We start from the raw sequence: 21,232 nt of genomic DNA, 5'->3' as shown, positions 1-21,232 counted from the left end.
TGTGGCAAAACTTTTTGACCCCGCAGGATGGCTATCGCCAATTATGATACAAGCCAAAATCCTGATACAAGAATTATGGCTAGATGGTACCGACTGGGACGAGCAAGTAAAACCACTTCGTTTAGAAAAGTGGTCCCAGTTCGCGAGCAATCTAAAAGATATCACACAAATACAAATCCCAAGATGGGTTAATTATATCCCAGAGCACAAAGTCGAACTACACGGCTTTTGTGACGCCTCTGAAAAGGCGTACTGCGCCACTATATATGTTCGCACACAAAGCGACAAGGCGACCACAAGCCACTTACTAGTTGCAAAAGCAAAGGTGGCTCCTCTAAAAACCATAAGTCTACCACGACTAGAACTATGTGGTGCACTACTACTTGCCAAACTAGCATCCATAGTGCAAACGCAACTGAATATGGCGAAAAATAAATTATATCTCTGGTCCGATTCCGAGATTGTATTAGCTTGGTTGGAAAAACCACCACATGCATGGAAGACATATATCTCCAATCGAACGTCTCAAATTCTTGACCTGGTGGGATCAGCCACTTGGCGACACGTAGCCAGTGCTGACAATCCTGCTGATCTAGGTACAAGAGGGTGCAAACCTCTGCACCTTGCCACCACCACCCTCTGGTGGAATGGCCCCCGATGGTTAACAGAATCTCCCGATTCTTGGCCACAATCGCCCATGCGCAACATTATTGCCCCAGAGAGTCGAAAGATCGACTCCTTTCACACAACATTGGATGATACTGACATCCTTGAGAGATTTTCATCTTACCCCCGAGCCCTCAGGGTAATCGCTTACATGTTCAAATTCATCGAGCGACTCAAACTTCGAATTAAGGGAATACGCACCATATATCCCCAAGGCGATACAGTGACGCACCTAGACTTACAAAAAGCAAAGGTCGCTCTTATCGCATCTACTCAAGCGCGCTACTTCAGCCAAGAGATATCGTTACTAAGAGAATCGAAGCCAATTGACAAAAAGAGCTCACTCTTAGTACTAAACCCATTCATAGATACGAAGAGTCTACTTCGTGCAAATGGTCGGCTTGCCAATTCAAGCCTAACGTATAACGAACGTCATCCCATTGTTATACCAGAGAGATCGCAACTTGCCACATTATATCTCAATTATGTCCACGTACTATTATTACATGCAGAACACCGCCTCATGCAGCAAATAGTCCGCCAAGAGTTTTATATCCCAAGACTCAAGCCAAAGATAAAGAAATGCATTTTTTCGTGCAAGATTTGCACTATGCATAAACAAAAGATGCGAACACAGATTATGGCAGCACTTCCACCGGAACGCTGCAACTTTGCTCTGCCCTTCACTATCACAGGTGTTGATTTTGCTGGGCCTTTTCAAATAAAGGCGTCCATGCTAAGGTCTCCCACAATGATGAAAGGCTACGTGGCTGTCTTTGTCTGTTTTACGACAAAAGCAGTACACCTCGAGCTATGTAGTAATCTGACAAAAGAGGCTTTCCTCGCGGCATTTGCTCGCTTCGTCGGACGACGTGGTTTTCCGTCAAAGCTCATGAGCGACAACGGCAAGACATTTATAGGTGCTCAAAGAGCCACCGAAAAACAGTTTGTGGACTTCATCAAACAAGTTTCCCCTGAGATTGTACAAAGGTACGCTCCCCAGGGCATTAACTGGCAGTTCATCCCTCCAAGCGCTCCTCATATGGGTGGTTTATGGGAATCAGCGGTAAAAAGCTTTAAATCCCACTTTAAAAAAGTAGCTGGAAACTACAAATTTAACTTCGAAGAATTCACAACATTATTAATTCGTATTGAAGCCGTTCTCAATTCACGGCCATTGACGACACTCTCGCAAGATCCCTCAGATCTAACAGCTCTTACACCAGGGCACTTTCTCAAAGGAGCACCCATTCTGGCCATACCTGAGCCAGGCGTGGAGTCGCTATCCTTACTAAACAGATGGGAAAGAATTAAAATTCTCCATCATAATTTCAGCCGCCGATGGAAAGAGGAGTATATAAAGGACCTTCACAAAAGGTACCGCTGGAAAACTCCCGAAAAGGCGCCAAAGCTTGGAGACTTTGTCCTAATACACGATGATTGTCTCCCCCCTACAGAATGGCGGCTTGGTCGCATAGAGAAGCTTCATCACGGCTCCGACGGTCATATCCGAGTAGTTGACCTCCGTACGCAAAACGGAACGCTGACCAGACCGCTCGTTAAACTGTGCTTCCTACCAACCGCAGATAATAGCGAAAATGCGCGTAATGAACAATCCGTACAATCCGTACAATAATACCGACACGCAGAAAACGAAACATCCGTTAATAACTAAAACCGAAATCAATCGCGCATATGATAAATCAAAAAGATATTGAAAAATAATGGGTAGATTAGTAAACTCTGACAAACCAAATAAAGTTGGTTACAAATCGCACAATTTCATAATATAAAGAAATGAGTTGCAATTAACACGACTTTCTCTCCATACAGGCAAACATGGATGCAGAAAACACGGCCACTCCAACGCCAACACTGCGATCGGCCATCAGTGTGCCCCGTCCTGGGGTTGTTCCAACAGCGGCGCCCCGTACAGTCACCGCAACCGCACCGTCAACTGCAGCTCGTAATGGCACACGAGCACCAGTACCCACACCGTCACCACCAGCGGAGCCGCATCGCATACGATGCCCCCTTTGTCGCCGCCCCCATCGACTGCAACACTGTGGGCTCTTCAAGGGCATGTCACCCATCCAGCGGCAGCAGGTAGCACAGGCGCATGGGCATTGCAACAATTGTTTGGCACACACGCACGCGACTGAGGACTGTGACTCTGGGGCATTGTGCCAAATGTGTGGCCGGCAGCATCACACGCTGCTCCACCGCACCCCAAGACGTGAAGTTGGTCGGCCACCTGCCACTCGCAGACCGCAGCAACACAGCCGTGTGGCACGACGTCGAAGACCGCCACCACCTCCTGCGTCCAGTCAATGGCGTCCGCGAAACGCAGTACCCATCAGGCGCCATCGTCAAAGACCACACTACCGGCGCACATCCGGGCTCAGCAACGTTGTGGCAACGTTGCAGCAGCTTCAGCGACTGCTAGGCTGAACATTCGCCTAGGGGGGCCGGGATGGCTAAATGAGTTATGCTTCCCGCCCTGACGCGCCACTACACCACACAGCACATCACTCACAAGCAACACTGGCACATACACCACACCTGAAGACAGCAGATTTCCCACACACCACACATCCATTGGAAGCAGCAGAAAACACCACACACACACACCAATACACGCAGCTGCTAATCCACCACCGCCCAACGAGCAAAAACCCTTGTCAAGGAAGAAGCCGCCCCTTTCGATCGCGATTTTCGAGCAACACACATCGGCGCACGTTTCTAAATTGGTGATACTTTTCGGCACGCAGCTCCACAGATTTATATATACATTTTTTTTTTCGTCATCTTCGGCGCGCAACTCAACCACCGTTCCAGCATCTGGAGATCCTCAGTGCGCAGCAGCGGAACCCACTAATTAATTGCGAGTGTTCTTCTGTGGAATTCTATAATACATCCGTAAAACTTCCATTGGTATCCGACCAGGGAGTCCACAAATTTTAATACATTTTGTCACATTCATTTTCTATTATTGTCACGCTTCCACTGGTATCCGACCAGGGAGATTTTTATTATAACCATTCTATCCTCCAATAAAACTGCGATTCATCTTGAAGTGAAAAAAAGAATATATATTTAGTTCTCAAAGGCGTGGGTAGCAGAAGTAAGTACTAAATTATATACTTTCGATTACTTGAAAAAATGTCTTGTTTAATGGATTTTGTAGGAAATTGAACTTTGCATTGAAAAGTCTTGCTATCTTTTGCTCAGACATACATACATATATACTTCAGATGGTCTCCGATGTTTCCTTCTGGGTATCACAAGCTTCATAGCAAACTTAATACACCATGTTCAAAGTTTAGAAATAGCTTGCTTATTTAATTCCATTCATTCCTGTTCATAATTCCAATGTCCTTTCTTCACAGCCAACTTATTATTATTATTAACCAGCTTATCGCCATCCACTTTATTTATTTACTTCAACGTCGCACAGCAAAGTATTTCGCAAATGAGCACTCCTTTGAGTGTCGCCTTCATAAACCAGAGCACAAGAAGGAGAAGGAAGAGAAACGTAAAAAATAAAGAAGAATGAAAAATAATAATAAAATAAACTCCATTTACAGGGCCACAACTCACTCAATAATGCATTATTGAAACTTTCATAGATAATAGCCTACTTTTATGAGCTCATCTATTTGGCGACACAAAGCAGCTTGACAGCTATGAACTCGGCGGCGCACACACACGCAGCCACAGCCACACTTAAGCAGTTAGCTGCCAGCCAAAATAGTCTGAATGCATATGTGTGTGTGTTGCGCCCTACTTTATGCCGCTTGATTGTTTGTGTGAACATTTGCTTTGCACATAATGGGTGCTTAAATGGCGCAACACACACACACACACATAGACGACAACTATTACACAAAGTCATGCAACGGCACTGCGAATGTAGACAGTGGAAGAGAGGGGGCTGATCGGCGCCGCAAATGGCGTTCGCGTGCACATTACAACAAAATATCAACAACAACAACATCAGCTGGCGAAAAATAGCGAAAAACAGCAAATGCAGCAGCAAAAAGAACAACAACAACAACTGCGTTAACAAGGGCCGCTACATTGCATGCTTGCATCGTCATCATCGTCGCTTTAATGTGCTTGTTTGCAAGCGTGTTACAGTGTGGGCCACCAACACATTAACACACATACGTATAGGCTTACATACATACATAAATGCAAGGGCGTGCGACGCGCATGAAAACGAAAATGAAAAAGCGCGCATACAAACACACATTTGTTAACAGATGGCAACTACATAAAAGTTCGCCTGCTCTGCACACACATATATGTAAATATATGTATGTATATAAATAAAGTTGCTTGTGTGGGTATGTTGGAGCGTGCACACGCTCCCCACATGCGCTGTGACTGCTGGCAAAAATGTATTATATGTGGCGTAAAATTTATTTTTTACTTTATAATTTCGTAATATGTTTTAAGTGTAAAATGTTGAAGGAAAATGACAAACAAAAGCAGCAACAACAACAGCGACAAAGACAAACAATATCGTGCAACATAAAAATTGAAATGAAATAGTTAACAGGCGGTAACAATGCGATCGCAAACAGGAACAGTGAAACATTTAAAGGAATCCGCAATAGTAACACGAGCGACAACGACTGGAAAACTTGTTAATTAAATTTTTTTGTTTTAAATTAAAAGAAAATTAAAACATAAACAATTTATTGAAATAAAAACAAAAATTTTGTGTACCGAATTTCGGTACATGTACTATATTTCGGTACACCAACTTTAAGTGATAAGCGGAAAGGATATATATTATATATGTATATATATTATAAAATGTAGCCAAATATACTAAAAACGAATAAAAAGTGATTTGTACCGAATTTCGGTAAATTTCCATTTTATTGCAGATCGGTTAAATTACAAAATTGTACTGAAGTTTAGTAAATTTACATTTGGTTGCTGACCGATTAGATTGCAGCATTGTACCGAAATCCGATAAATTTCCATTTTGTTGCAAATCGATAAAAAATGTTTGATTACAAAATATATTTGATCAAAAAATAATGAATTATAATAAATACTGGACTTTGGTACAAACAACATACATAGCTTATTAATGCACATATGAATGTACATATGTACATAAAATGTACATATGTACATAAAATGTACATTAGAGTGTTTAAAAAAAAAAATTTTTAATTTTTTTTTTCAACTCTTACCCCCTCAAATGTTTGTGATTGAAAAAAAAAAAAACCTTCCCTCAAGCCAGGCGTTGTATGTAGCTTAAAAAAATTAGTTGGTGAAATTTCAGATTGAATGAAAAAACGAAAATTCCTATGTAAAATGTATGGGAACCTAAGAAAAAAAACATAGCGACCCCTTAGAATTAAGCTACAGCGCCTGGTTTGAGAGAGGATTTTTTGTTTGTCAATCACTAACATTTGAGGGGGTAAGAGTTGAAAAAAAAAATTAAAAAAAATTTTTTTGAAGCACTCTAATGTACATACATATACTAGTTGACCATATCTTTATTGTTAATTAATATTCGAAATGAATAATATCGAATTTCGGTACATATTCTACACACTTTGTATCCTGTTAGCATGTTGAACATAGACAATTAAACTAGTAAGGAAGGGCTAATTTCGACAACATCTGTAAAGAAAATAAAATTAATTATTTTTTGTTTTTATTTTATGAAGACATGTTTACTCCAAGGTATATATTAAATACATTTATTTTTATAAAATAAAAACCAAAATGTTTGTACCGTATCTCGGTACTTGTACTAAATTTCGGTAAGAGACTTTGAACCGATATGTGGCTGCCCATATTGTAAAAAAAATCCAAAAACAATAACAATTTAGAGAAATAAAAATAAAAACATTGCGTACCGAATTTCGGTACATGTACTATAAATCGGTACATCCACATTAAGCGATATACAATAAGCTTGGAAATTTATATTGTAAAATATGTCCAAAAATACTAAACATGAATAAAAACCGATTCGTACCGAATTTCGGTAACTTTTCATTTTGTTGCAAATCGATTAAATGTTAAAATTGTTCCGCATTTCAGTAAATTTTCTTTTTGTTACAGATCGATTGAGTGCAGCATTGTACCGAAATTCGATAAATTTCCATTTTGTTGCAAATCGAAAACACCTTTTTTATCATCGTTGTTACTATTATTATAAACCAAAAAATATTCGATCAAAAAATACTAAATTAAACTAAATTTCGGTACAAATGGCATAGCTTAGCATAAAACTGCGCCAAATGTTGAGGAGCTTTTTGAGATTCAAGCTTTCAGGACCACCAGGAAAGTTTGGTATAATAATTTTGAGGGTCGCATGGAAATCGATCTCTTGATGATAGCTTAAACCATTTATCCAATCATAAATACCATTTGTTATAGGCTGTGGTGAATGAATATATGTACATATGTACATACATACATATATAAAATAACCGTATAATATCAAAAACTGTAGAATGACCTTGAATAAAGTTCGTGCAAATTATTTCAAGTTTAATTGCATTTGTAGGATTTACCGTAAAGCGCACATGCTCGCATTAGAGGCAATAAAAACTGCAACATGCCGCAACAGAGTAAAAAACGAAACAAAATTCTCGACAAAAAAGGACAAAATCAACAGCGACAACAAAAGCATAGCTGGCAACGTCACAGCTTGACGGCGTTAAGCGCAACAAAATAACATTTGCACCCGACCCATTCAACCGACGAATTGCGACCGACCAAGTTACACAGCCGGCGGCGAGCCGCAGCCGCGCAACACACGCCCAAACACATACACACACTCAAAGCTGGCCGTCCATCCTTTGAGGCTGCATATTTGCACGCCAGCGCTGTGGCAACAGTCCTTCGTCGCACCGTGCGTTCAATTGTCGGTCGGCTTGCCGCATTGTATTACTGTTGTTGTTGTTATACTTGTTGTTATTGCATTTTTGGCGCATTTTATGCATATCTATAGTACATTGTTGTGCCGCCTCGACCGTTGCACGCCACTCGCCAATTTTGCGCGATTTTTGATGCTGTCGCTCGTTGTTGTTGCTTGCAATTTAATTTTATTTTCTCTTTTTGTTGTTTGTGTTTGTGTACTGAGTGTTTTTTGTGCTGTTTGCTGCTGCCGTGGGCATTTCGCTTTTCATATGAAATACAAAATACTCGCGCTATCGCAAACACCAAGTGTTTATTGTTGTTGCTCGTGTTGTTGTTGTTACTATTTGTTACCGCATTGTGTGCATTGTAGTTATTGTGGCGTGGCAGCCACTTTACACAGCGCCGACAGCGTATAAATGCCGACGCCGCCGCCACTTACAAGCGCACATACACATACATACGCATACATATACGCATACATGCTTTTACAGGCACTGCAGCACAAAAAGCAGCTAATAGCAATGCAATTCATGCACGCGCGTATTGTCGTTGTTGTTGCTGTTGTGCCACTAAATGGCTTCCTCAACGCCTCTTTTATTATATTTTTATTTCCATTGTTGACTTTAACAGCTGATTTTGTGCCTGTGTATGTGCGTGTGTGTGCGCTCGCTTTGATATACATTTCTTCTTTATTTAATTTATTTTTCCCCCCTTTCCCCCAACAATTGCTTTTGCAAAGCTTCGCTACTTGTTGGTTTTGTTGTTGTTTTCATGCCATTCACATGAGTAACGGTACATTGCCGCACTTACAACTTATTAAATAATTAGCGCGCTTTTACCACATTGGCTGCTGCCACTCGTTACTCGCGCTAACGGTAAATATTCGCCGTTTTGCGTTGCCGCAGATGCCATAAAGGCGTGTAAAAACATAAAACACAACAACAAAATCGGCCAACAAATAAAATGCCAAAATTTATTTGTAAGCGTGCAAAGTAAACCAGTTTGTTAGCGTTTCGCAGTTAGCTTGCCGACAACAACAACAACAACAATAATATGCGCGTTGAACACGTTTTCAATGCGTACGTGTGCGCATGCGCAATTGGTTTGGCAAACAGCTCATTGAGAGATTATTGTGTCAACGACTTTCGGGAGCTTCCACACAGCAACTTGATGAGCCGCGGCCATGCACAGTGGATCAAAATTGGGAAAAATTTGTTTTTTGGTTTTTTTTTTTAATGTTGACAGTCATAAGAAGCTGTTCATGTAGGAAATTAAAAAGGTAATTTCAGTTTCTTCAAATGTATATTTTTCGTTCCTTTTTCGGCTTTAGTTCAAAGCTTTTTTAAACAAGCTTGCCATATTGACAGTTATATTAATACACTCATATAAGTGTACATATAAAAAATAATAATTTTTGCTGCTTTGAATTCCTATTTTTTGTTTTTCGGCTTTGATCCAAAAATTTTGCAAACAAGGTTGCCACCCATTTTAGTTAACAATTTATAAACAGTATAAAAATAAAAAAAAATCAATTTACCTATTTACAGTAAATCATTATAGGCAAAATACTCGTAAAAATCATTTCACAGCGTTGCCATATGACAGTAAAAATGAAGTAAAATGTCCAAATTATACATGCATATGTACTATAAGTAGTTAGGACAGCCTTACTACTATATTTTTATGGTTGTTTCAAACGATTAAATATTTTTAAATTCAATATTTTTAAATTTACATGGTGTTGCCACCTTGCGCAATTAAGACTTGAAAATAAAACAATTTCTTCAACCAATAATTGCACATAATAAACAATAAGTTGTATTGTCACGTATAGTAGAATTTCAATAGCGTTGCCACACTTATGCATTTTGTAAAAACTGCTTCAAAAGAAAAAAATTAAAAATAAAAGATTGCATAAAAAATGCATAACTATCATATATTATACACATATTTAAATTAAATTTATTAAAAATGTTTTGATTTCAATGTTGCCACCTAAAAAAGTAATGCGGTAGTAGTTAATTTTAAGTGAATACAAGCGAAGTGCGAGCAAAAGCTAATAAATATGGTAATTAAATCGTTAGCAAGTTTTGTTAGAAAATTTCATTTCATGGTGTTACCAGATGTTTGGAATTTTAGATAATAAAAATTTCTTTATGTTACTTATCAGAGTGGCCACAAAACTTTAATCAGTTTAATTTTTTACCTATGAATTTGAATGAAGTTGCCACCTGTATGGAGTAGGTAAAAATTGGACGAGTCCATGTGGGTATATAACTGTTATAAGAGATAATAGTGAATATAAAATTGATATAATATGAAATATTTAGATTGTGGTGTTGGCGGCTAGCTAAATACTGGGCAGTAGATAATTAATATGTACATTGAAAAGTTTGCACTTCTCATATTTATGTTTGAATAATGTAAGAGACACAATTTTAGAACAGAATTATCCAGAAGTTTTACTATACCAGAGATGTGAACAGTGTCTGTCTTTGAAAATCTTTAGTAAGAAACCTTCATTGTCTTTAAATTTCACTCTCTGGAACTTCTTGTTTTGAGAACTATCTCTGTCTTCATTTCTCTTTCGCTCTCTTTCTACCACTCACTCTCTCCATTTTCACTGATACCACAACAAATTTTAACCAGAATTTTATTGAATTTACACCACCAATAGTCTTCGTCTCGTCTCTTTCGCTAATTTTCGTTCATTCACAAAATCTTATGATTTGCATTTTTTCGTCTTTCATTCGCACTCCAGCTCACTCAAAATCAGTTGGTTTGACAAAGAATCGTAACATATCTGTACGTACAACAATTATCATTCAGTTTTCGCATGCTTTGATCATAACCAGGAACGTGAGGTATGAGGATCATGAAAAATAAGAGCAATCTACCGAAATATTTTTTAATAGCCACAATAGGTTCGTTGTCTTTTCCTCGGCCGATTTTTACAGTTTCCATCTCCATTGATCCACAGCAGCACGTACAGATTCGTTCGTTACTCGAACCAAAGATCTCGTGAGACTCTTCAAATTTGTGTGTGCTATTCGACAGGTCATGTTCTCCAACTCTAACCGCAAACTGTAGTCAGATGTATTCAAATCTGGACTGCTGACGGATAATCATCTGAAGCTATGAAACCAGAAGCTTGGTTTTTAAGCCATTGTTGGGTGCTTTTTGCAATATGCTGGAGTAGAATCTTGCTGGAATATCAAATGTTCTTCATCAAAGAGAGTTAGTTAGAGAGCTTAAGTCATGGTAATCTTTCGAAACATCCTGCTAGTAAACTTTTGTCCGAGAAGTGAAGAGTGAAGAGAATCTTTATAGCAGACTCCCCACCAAATTGGTTGGTGACCGTGTTGGACACTTGGAATAATAACTTTTGCATCTTTAAAAGTTTTTGCGTAGAGTTTGTCGTTTTCATTATTATAACCAATTTGAACAGTGCAAATATTTTAATGTGCAAAAAGTTGTACTTTCATGGCCGTCGACCATGTGCCATTGAAGAGACTGCCTGCAACTAATAGGTCTAATCTGATTCAAGTCTGTTGTCAGATGACCAATCGACCCCTGCGGACTTCCAAGTGAAGATCGTCTCGAATAAGTCTTGAAACTGATCTGGTCAATATATCCATATATCTGGACATAATTGTCTGTTTTCTAAGAAGATTTCTGTTGATACGATCGCGAGCAGGTTTTATGGATGAATTATTTCGAACATTCTTTAACTGTATTGCACTACCCGATATAGTTTGGTAATATTTTCATTGATTCTTAACAATCCGTTGGAAAAATAAGTAATACATCTTCTTCTTTACTGGCGTAGACACCAGTTACACGGTTATTGCCGAGTTGACGTCCATTTGGACGACATGATCTAGTTAGCGTGGCCGCTGTCTTTCAAACCGCTTAATTATGTCAATATTGTCGTATATCTCAGAGAGCTCATCGGCTCATGGCCAAGCGCAAAGCACCATAAATCTTCCGCAGAACGTTGCTACTGAAAACTCGTAACGCCGACTCATGAAATGTTGTCATCGCCTCTGCACCATATAGCAGGACGGGTATGATAAGTGACTTGTATAATTTGGTCTTTGTTCGTCAAGAGAGGACTTTACTTCTCAATTACTCAACTGGGGGATGAAGTAATATGTAGAAGTTCACGCAAATGAGGAAAGTTCTCTGAGCTCTATTCAGTTGGGAGTGGCCAGAAACGATTCTCTTCCAAATGACTCCAGCAACTCACAACTTCCGGTCTTAGACCAAGTATCCTCTGGGTAGCCTAAGAACATTCGTTTGAAGGCGAGCTAAAGTGAGAAAGCGAAGCACAAGGTTGTGCGCTGAGTTTGGGATCGCCACGTTTAAAACACAACCAATGAAAAGAAGAAAACAGTATCGGATGAGAGATCCCCTTTTGATAAGTAATGCATACAAATATTAAAATTCCGAGGCTTCTGAAGATATTTTCAAACAAAAAAGTTTTACAGAGTTTATTATGAACATCTTCTTCAAAGCTTTGCAGCATATTATAAACTATCCGAATATGCTGAAGTAGGTCGAAAGTTGATATAATATCAATACTTCAATAATTTCTTCTTTGTAAAAATACAAACTTACGAGCTGACCTTTACGTCAAACTTAATTCAACTTATTTGTATTAATATCAACAACCGTTAGTTGTTTTTGGTATTGTTACAGCATTGATGAGCGAACCATATGACAGCTGTCAAATTGCTCGTGTATTTGTCAATGTTGAATTGACATGCCACGAAAACGGCGCTCTACATGACACGGTTGACCTTTGTGGCTACATTCATATGAACATACTGATATATAATATATACAAGTATATACTGTTAATTGGCTTACGCCCACTTTTAATTAGTGCGCCTCGAAACAATATCAATAGTCTGCGCTTGTTTTTTTATTTGACGCCACTTTGTCATACAACCGACCGCAGCGCTGTGGCAAGCGCATAAAAACGATCTGCAAACCGCTGAAGCCACCGCCTCCGCCTCTAACAGAGTAAACAAGCAAAAAACTGCAACACTCGACACAATTGCAAATAAATATGTAAAGTGGCTGTGTGTGTGTGTGTGTGCGAGTGTGAAAGTGCATACATAGTAACGCGCGCTCACAATAGCTTTGCAATAACAAATATTGTAGAAATAATTACATAAAGTACGACTAATTACACCTGATTGTTCACACGTCATTAACATGGCAAACAGTGGCTTACACGACCCTTACGCGCAAGCCGCTCCGCAGAGTGTAATAAATATGTCTAACATGGAAACATAGCCAGACATATACGTACATACGAGGGCGGCCCGATATTTCAGCAGAAACGAAGTATTGAACCTACACAAAATTCCTACTGGCACTCGATAGAAGAGACTGTAGAAACATGATTCCCACTAACAAGAACAAGAAGATTGCAGGAAATGTCTAGAGCAGGACAAGAGGAAAACAATGGAGCATCTCTTGTGCACTTGTCCCGCATCAGCAAGACTACGCTGTAAGCATCTGGGGTACCCACGATATGATATACTGGAGGAGGCATCAATAGTGAGACCGCTGAATCTGTTAAAATTCGCATCAAGCGCAGACATCCTAAAGGATGACTATTACTCTTGAACTGCAACTGAACGCCATCTGGTATCGCAAAGGACCAAAACTGGTCTGTGTGTCGCTTATTGTCCTACGAGATTAAACTAACCTTTGTATTGACTGCTGGTGCTTATGGACGTTCTTTTAGAGTAAGAAAAAATAGAAAAAGAACATTAGTGGTCGGTGATTTGAATATTTATTTTACGAGCAAAATCGTTCAATGAATTCAGAGATCGCTTGCATGCTGATTACCGCTACTATCCTTCGATGTCGACCGTCAAAAACTGATTTAACGAATTTCCAAGTAATCACACAATAGTTTTTAATTAGTTTCCTTAATAGATGAGACAAGCCCAAACAGACTCTGCCTCTGTGGACAACTTGACAAAAATCCACGATCTAGTATTAGCAAACCGCCGAGGAAAGGTACGCCACAAAATGTTTGAAAAGCATCCCAAAATACGACTTGCATTGAAGCCGGCATAAATTATTGGGTTTAAGAAAGTTACTGGTGCAATCGATGGCAATTTTGTTGACTATAGATAAAAATCCGAAAGATTGTTTTTGTGTTATTTCTCGAGCGTCGACGAGACTAAGAAATAGTACTAAACTTCATCCGAAGAAGGCAAATACTGTCATGGACTGGAAAGATCAGAGACACCAATCTGATCACACAAGGTGTGATCTACAGCGACCACCTGAAGCAGGTCAAAACGTTAACATAACTCTTTTAGCCCGAATTGTTATAAACCTGAGACCGAATTATATTATGATTTTCGGCTGTAACAACAACCGATTTGGTCCCGTGCGATTCTGTACTGTTGTAAAAGCTTACTCGTCGTAAGACGGATTAAAAGAATTAAAGCATCACTGGGTCGAGTATGTCGAGCTAAAAGAATTCGAAGCTTGAAAATAAATCCCCATTTTTCAAAACTTACACATTTCACTTTTGTAGTGTAAGTACTTAACAGACCGTCATCGTATATTTATATGCTATATGTATGTCGAGTGCAGCTCATTGATGAGCAGGTGTTCGGGTGCGCGCGCTTGTGTGTGTTTATTGGCTTAGCGGGCAAACTCCAAACATTCGTTCATGAACTCGCAACGTCAGCGCCACTGCCAACAACCGTGAAATGCAGAAAATATTCTGCGATAAATGAAAAACGCCAATTCACAGCTGATGATACGAGTATTGAAAATGAAGAATTGAAAACTCAAAAATATAATAACAATAACAGAATAAACAATAGGAATGCGCAAACACGCAGTTGTTGTCTGTTGTCTGTTGTCTGTTGTCGCGCAAATAAATCGGCCTTCAATGACTAACTTTAACCTCTTTGAGGAGTGAAATAAAAGTCTTTGATTGGCCATCAATGTCATGGTCATTTGGACCAGCATACGAAAATTGATTTGATTGCTTATATTTATTTAGTAAACTAGGGCTTAAAATAAATCAAACTCATGTTTCCGGTTGGCTTCCTTGTAGCTTTATACCACCAATGAGATTGGAAATATAAATCATAAAACTATTGAAAGTTGTTGTGAATTGTGAGACTATTATTGTTGTTTTGACAGTTGACAGTTCTTGGCCGTTTAAAAATAAGGCTTCGTTCGGGTTACATAGTGATCGACAATTTTTTGTGAAACTTTCTACTTCAAATGATAGAGTTAATTCTCCGTACTATCCAAACTAATCAGAGTTGTTATTCCTTTGGTCCAAAGAAAAAAAAAACAGTTTATTCATTTGGACAATTGTGGAACAATCCTTACTTTAACTAAATAAAAACATTTTTTTTATTTTCAGCCGATGACACGGGCCATAATATATACATACTTACGAACTTCAAAAGCATCATATCTATAATTCGATGCTCAAAGATACTCGTACTTTGTAAAACAATTGAAACCGGTATCGAACTCTATCTCTACTTTTCTATCTTTCTATTCTTTTCGATGTTCACCTATATAACTTTTTAGGCACATCGCATTGTTTACACAACCAAAATTGGTTTGCAAATTTCGTTTCGGATATTGTGGTCTTAAAGAAGTGGTTTCTTGGAAGATCTCATCGATGAAACAAAGTCGTTGACCAATGCAAGTCGTCGAATAACAACACGAGATATTGCTGAAAGATTAAATTTGTCCAACACGACCGTTCACGAGTACGTAAAACTTATTGGATTAATTTCCCAGTTTGACTTATGAGTTCCTCAAGTTCTTATACAACAAATCAAACCTCAAAGAAGTGATAAATTTTTGAAGCATATTGTTACTTGCAATGAAACAGGAAGACAAGAATGGGAAGTGCAAGTGATTTTTTCTGCTGCGTCTGCGCCAAAAGGCTCAATCCAAACTCCACCTCGGTTAGGTGTAATACATGCAATGGATAGAGCCATCTTAAAAATTGCTCAGACCTTAAGACACACAAGGAGTGGATCACGAGATACGAGGACAACGCAACGTGTACTGCGCCGCCACCCCACACGATTGGATCAGGTCTGACAATTCAATTACAACGGACTCCAGAGCAAGATCGAGAAGATAGTTGCGTTTATGAGCCGGAAACACGTATCGATAGCTACGGTCCAAGAAACCAAGTTGAACAGCCGCTCAGATCATCTGATTGTAGCGAACCGCCTTCCAACAGTATCAATAGGTCCCCAACTACATCGACGACATAAAACTATACGCCGACCAGACTTCGGATGCAACCAACTTCAGACATGCACTAACCGCCAGTTACAGTGGAGCCTTAAACACCTTTACCGACTCCCTCTCAGAGAATGGCGTACTTGGGGGTCAAACCACCACCCATTGCAGATAAAGAGCTCGAGTTAGCGCGAGAAATGAAAGTGATTCTTGCGCAGCTTCATTCTGGATACTGTAACTCCTACTTATCCAGAATCGACCCTAACATGTCGAACGTAGGTAAGTCCAGCGTGCTCTGCTAACCCTACACATCTGACACCCCTCTCCCTATAGTCCAACCCCGTCGAAACAGTGCGTTTCCTGCGCCTATCGTTGGATGACCTCGATGACAACTTATTTAATCCTTGCCATGCTAACAGGCACTGGGTAGACGTTACAAGAACAACATCAGATTGACTGACTGATAAAGAAAAATTATTTATGTGGGTTTCAAGGATCACCGTAATATACTCGTATTTTGTATCGAAGGTCGAAGGTATTGCACATTTTTGTGATTAACTGTAGTTTATATATTGCAGTTATGCAATATAACAGATAAATCTTAACCAAGCTTAACTATCTTACAAACTTACATATAGTATAATGGCTCCTTTCAACACTGAAATTAAAAAAGAAATAGAGAAAATGTCAATAAAGTTTCAAAAATATTATAAAAATTATTAGGTATGTACTTTTTTTAATTGTTTCAAAAAAAAATATTCAACATTTTCCCATGACCAACACGTACGACCAAATTTGATAATTTATATAATAATAAACTAACACTTAAATATTACGAAATGACTAATTGTTGCAATGAATTGTACGAACTTCAGCTCCTGCCCAAGTGCTGACTGGCTTAGTTCGCAGCTGGTCTTGTTGACCATCAAACTGGTTTCGAATGGTTTCATTTGTGTAGTGGCCCATGTGGCCTGACATTGATACCGTAGCAAAGAGCTTTGCAAAAGTCTTCGAATCGAGTTCAAAGTCTTAACCTAACATTTGATGCGATTGCCACAGATTCAAGGCATACGTTCGCATTGATTTCGGTTAAGCGAAGTGATATTATTGACACTGCTCTTCAAGGTAAATGACAAGGTCGGCTAATTGCAAGGCAATTAAAGTACTATACACAAAGAGTCGCAGAAGAAGTGAGAAATTTATGTAGAGCACATTGTTATTGTCGAAGCCGCAGGTCAACGTTTATCACTTGTGACAATAAAATATTTTTATCGGTTTGCTGAGAGTGCCAATTGAAATTATTTTTGGTTTATTTTGATGTTTAGCACATGTTAAGCATCAAAGTTTTATTGAAAATTAGACAAATAAACAATATGAATTGAGTGAGGAAGGATTGACAACAGGCGGAAGTAAGTTTTAAGCAACGGTACTTTAAGCGGTTAGTAAATTTTTTACTTCTTTAGGCAATGCAAGGCTATTCTCTGACATCATCACACCCGGAAGCAGACAATAGTAGCCACGGAAGTAAATCAAATATAAGAAGATTATCAGTCCTCATTTTCTCTTTTATAGGCGTCGTGAGTCACTTAAGTGCTTCCTATCTTAACCCAGTCCGTCTGTCAGCCTTTTCGAAAATTTCATTGTGTATCGTTTTTAGCGACTTACATAATTCCTTTACAGGCAAAGTTGCCAAGCGGATGGCACTTTTGGCAATCATATCGACTGTTTCGTTCTTTCCCAGGAACGCCCTTGGCTGTTGATGAACGTCGTTTCCTGCGTTATTAGCTAACTTAGTAGCTTTCCTGATCACAAAGACTTTTTCCTGGAAAGTACTGCAGTATTTCGGTAGCTTTAAGGGTCGCCTGAGATTTAGCTCCTATAAATGCAGGCGCCCAATCCAGTAGCCTTTTCTAATCTGTTTGTGTAGAGCTTGAGAGTTCCGCTGGTGGGTGGCGTGTGTCCTGCGCCATCTACCCGTTTTAGCGCGACTTGAAACCTTTTCTCCCAGCTAAACCATGAGCAGATGTTGTCTATTTTATCCACCGACTCCTCCATATCGAGCTATGACAGCAGGTTCTAATGGAAAAACCACCTATCGCCGCCAGCAAGACTGGCATGACCACCGCTGTACAAAGTTACCTATGCGTAAGGACAAGTAATAGGCCTAATGTTGGTTTTAGCAACTTCTTACATGCTTAGCACCACTGGCGTTTTCGGTCTTTTACCATCTCTTCAACATTGAGTTACTATATCTGTTAGCTGTCCTGAATTTCTCCCAGTTACTAAGTATGAACCTTAATAGTTACCTCTACCCTGTTCAGTCTTGAGAGTTTCAATCACGGGGTCTTGTAATAGTTTAAAGTTCTTTTTAGGCGAACTATCGGCGAGGAAGTTCCGAGAATAGCCAAGTATAGATATCGAAGTATGGACTGAGGGTAAAAGCTCTTTGCTTAACTCGGTTCTCAGCTGCTGATATGAAGACTAATCGAATGCCTCCTTTTTAAAACCTCATTTCTGGAAAATATCCAGTAGGAAGTACATATACAGCACGGCGAACTTTGTATGAGGGAGTTCTGCTTTTGAAATAATACCGCTATATTCACCAATGGCAAAAGTATAAAAACACGCATGAATTCTCTCGACAGACCAGAAGCAAAACATCACTAGTCTTGATGGGGTGATAAGGAGCTAGGAAGTCCGTAGTCCTCAAGACAAATTAGAAGTAAAACGAGTTCGTCCACAGTTTCAGCGCCATACTTCAACACAATGCCGTTGGAAATCTGGCCAATCTGCTTCATTAAAGAAAGCTAGTAGCTAAGCAATTGATGCCCGCATAAAAGTATGTGAGCCATTTTCATGTGCGAGTCAAAGAGGCTGTCAACCCATTCATGAATCAACGCGCCATAATATAAAAAGAAAGGGTAAAAGCATACAAAGTGAAATGAAAGTATCAAATTTTTATCGACACTAAACGGAAATGACTTCATTCATTGCATACTTTTCGGGTTTGGAAAAACCTCAGCCTGAAAACGGACATGAAAATTGATTTTCGGTCAAAATGAGGTTGCGTAAATACGCACAAAATTTATGCAATGTTATTGATATGTGTATAGGTACATATATACACACAAACACACACAAAAAGTATACATATATAATATATATAATACATACACATACTCCTTAAGGCAACCACGTACATGTTTTATGTCCAAGTAAACGTTTTTCGCCGCATTTATTGTTAACCTCACTTGCACCATATACCAACACATACATAACACTGCTATCGCATAAACACACACACACACACTCATACATATGCATACTCACACATGGCAAGCGCCTTACTTTCTGATTCATTCCAGTTGATCGCCTGCCATTCATGCATTACCGTTATCGCAATTGCTCTTACAATTGACATTGCGATTGCTTTTGCCATTTGAGTTGAGTTGGCTGTGCGTTGGTGGTTGTTGTTATGCTCTGCACAACAACGACAATGGCGATAAACTGCCTAAAGCAGAACATCAAAATAATAACCACGTCTGCGTGCCGCATAAAAATAGTGTCATTTAACGCTGCCGCGAAAGTCAACTGCCGATATTGACAAACTACAATGCCGTATGTACGTGTATTTGCACGACAGCATAGCCACTTCAACGCCAAACGAGCGACCAATCGGGTCTATGGCAACTGCGGCGCTGCCGGCGTCGCTGCTGCGTTGCGCCGCCACTAATATTGTATTACAACTAAAGCTATTATAATTTTATTTTTACTGCTATGCAATCAAGCGGCAGCAACAGCAACAGCAACAGCAACGACTACAACTACAACTACTACAACAAAGTAAGTGGCAATAAAAGCCATAACCATAGCAGCAGCAACAACAAAAGCCACACTTATTAATCCCTATGCACAATTTGCCCGGCTCGTCAAAGCGTCAACCGTTGTGGACGACAACAAAAATAGTGTGTATGCATATGTGACTGTGCGCTGGTGTGCCCAGCAAGCACGAAGAGCGGTTTTATATGAATTTTGATTTATTTTATTTGCCGAAGATAAATGGTTATGCAATTTATTTGAGTTATCAAAAGGATACATTTGTCGGTTGGTTGCGTAAAAGTGTAATTGTTTTCGGCTAACGGTTGTTTGTGTTGGCATTAGAGCATCAAAATGCCTATAGACTTTATTTGAAATATAGAAAAATCCTATTGATTCTGAAAATGTATTGAAATATTTTAACGAAAACCAGCAGGATTGGGTTTGAATATGTTGAAAATCGGTACACAAAGGTAATGATTCTATTATACTCGTATAACGTTATTTTTTCTTATATAAAAATATGATATGTAGCTTAAAACTGAAAAAAATGTTAACCTCGGCTATACCAAATCTTGCATACTCTTTACAAATAAAAAAATTTCCATATAAGAATTTGAATGAGATCGTTCTATCGATCGTCTATCTCATACAGCTCATCTTTCCATCGAATGCGATATTCGCCGTGGCCAACTCGCAAAGGACCATACTTTTTTCGCAGAATCTTTCTCTCGAAAACTCGTAACGTCGACTCATCAGATGTTGTCATCGTCCACGAGTGATTTATAGAGTTTGGGCCTACAGATAGACTTGTATAATTCTCAAAGCGCTTCGTCGATACATGAATAACTTTTGAGTACTACCTTGAGGATCTTGGTATAACAAAAGACTAATCAAAACTAATCAAATATTATCCGTGCAATGGAGATCAGGTTTGGATTAGAGTCATAACTGAATCTAGCCTGAAAGATGTACTTATGGTGAGAAATGTCATAAGTGTAAGCCGGACTAAACTAAATTTAAGTAGGCGAATAATTTGAGGGATATACTAAAGTAAGGAAATAGTAGAATTTAGTTTGACCTACAAGCAAAATTTTGTAATTGTTTATAATTCAATATATTTGGTAATGCATAATATTTCGAGAAAAGAAAATACGAAGAACTTGTAAAGCTGGCCGACAAGGTTAGTGCTCGAAAATTCTACGAAAAGATGCGGCGTCTACCAAAGTTTTCCAAAGCGGAGCATACTTTTGTAGAACCCCCAGAGGTGATATAATGACTGATGCCCAGAGCATATTGAAATTATGGATGAAACACTTCTCCAGCCTGCTGAATGGCAGTGAAGACATAACATCAGGAGATAGCGAAACTCATTACTCAGTCGATGACAATGGAGCAGACGTTCCATTTTCTATAGAAGAAAATATTCTAAGAACTACCTTAATTCAAAAACCACAAAGATTGTGCGCATCGAGCTTTGGATTTTGGAGTTTCTGAAAGCTAAAAGTCGAGTTAAGCAACCCTCAGCTCTGTAGTACCCAGAAAGTCCATCGAGTAAACGTTAGTAATGGAGAAGCCAATAAGGCTT

The 21,232-nt window shown here is 39.0% G+C and overlaps 1 protein-coding gene across 3 annotated transcripts in view; it reads right to left on the bottom strand.

Moving 5' to 3' along the window:
• LOC105222720 (fatty acyl-CoA reductase wat) overlaps nt 1–21,232 on the bottom strand; it is a 129,727-nt gene that overhangs the window by 46,282 nt on the left and 62,213 nt on the right. For 2 of the 3 annotated variants that reach the window (XM_011200156.4, XM_029548855.2), the window contains exon 3: nt 16,461–16,486. The exons of the other annotated variant lie outside the window; for it this stretch is intronic. The gene's annotated coding sequence lies outside the window, so the exon portion shown is untranslated. The remainder of the gene's footprint in view (nt 1–16,460; nt 16,487–21,232) is intronic. 3 annotated transcript variants of the gene reach the window in all.

The sequence above is a fragment of the Bactrocera dorsalis genome, chromosome 2, assembly GCF_023373825.1.
Source record: "Bactrocera dorsalis isolate Fly_Bdor chromosome 2, ASM2337382v1, whole genome shotgun sequence".
In the NCBI taxonomy this organism is placed as follows: domain Eukaryota; kingdom Metazoa; phylum Arthropoda; class Insecta; order Diptera; family Tephritidae; genus Bactrocera; species Bactrocera dorsalis.
Note: the sequence above shows the minus strand (reverse complement) of the source record. Positions and strands in the feature narration are given on the sequence as shown.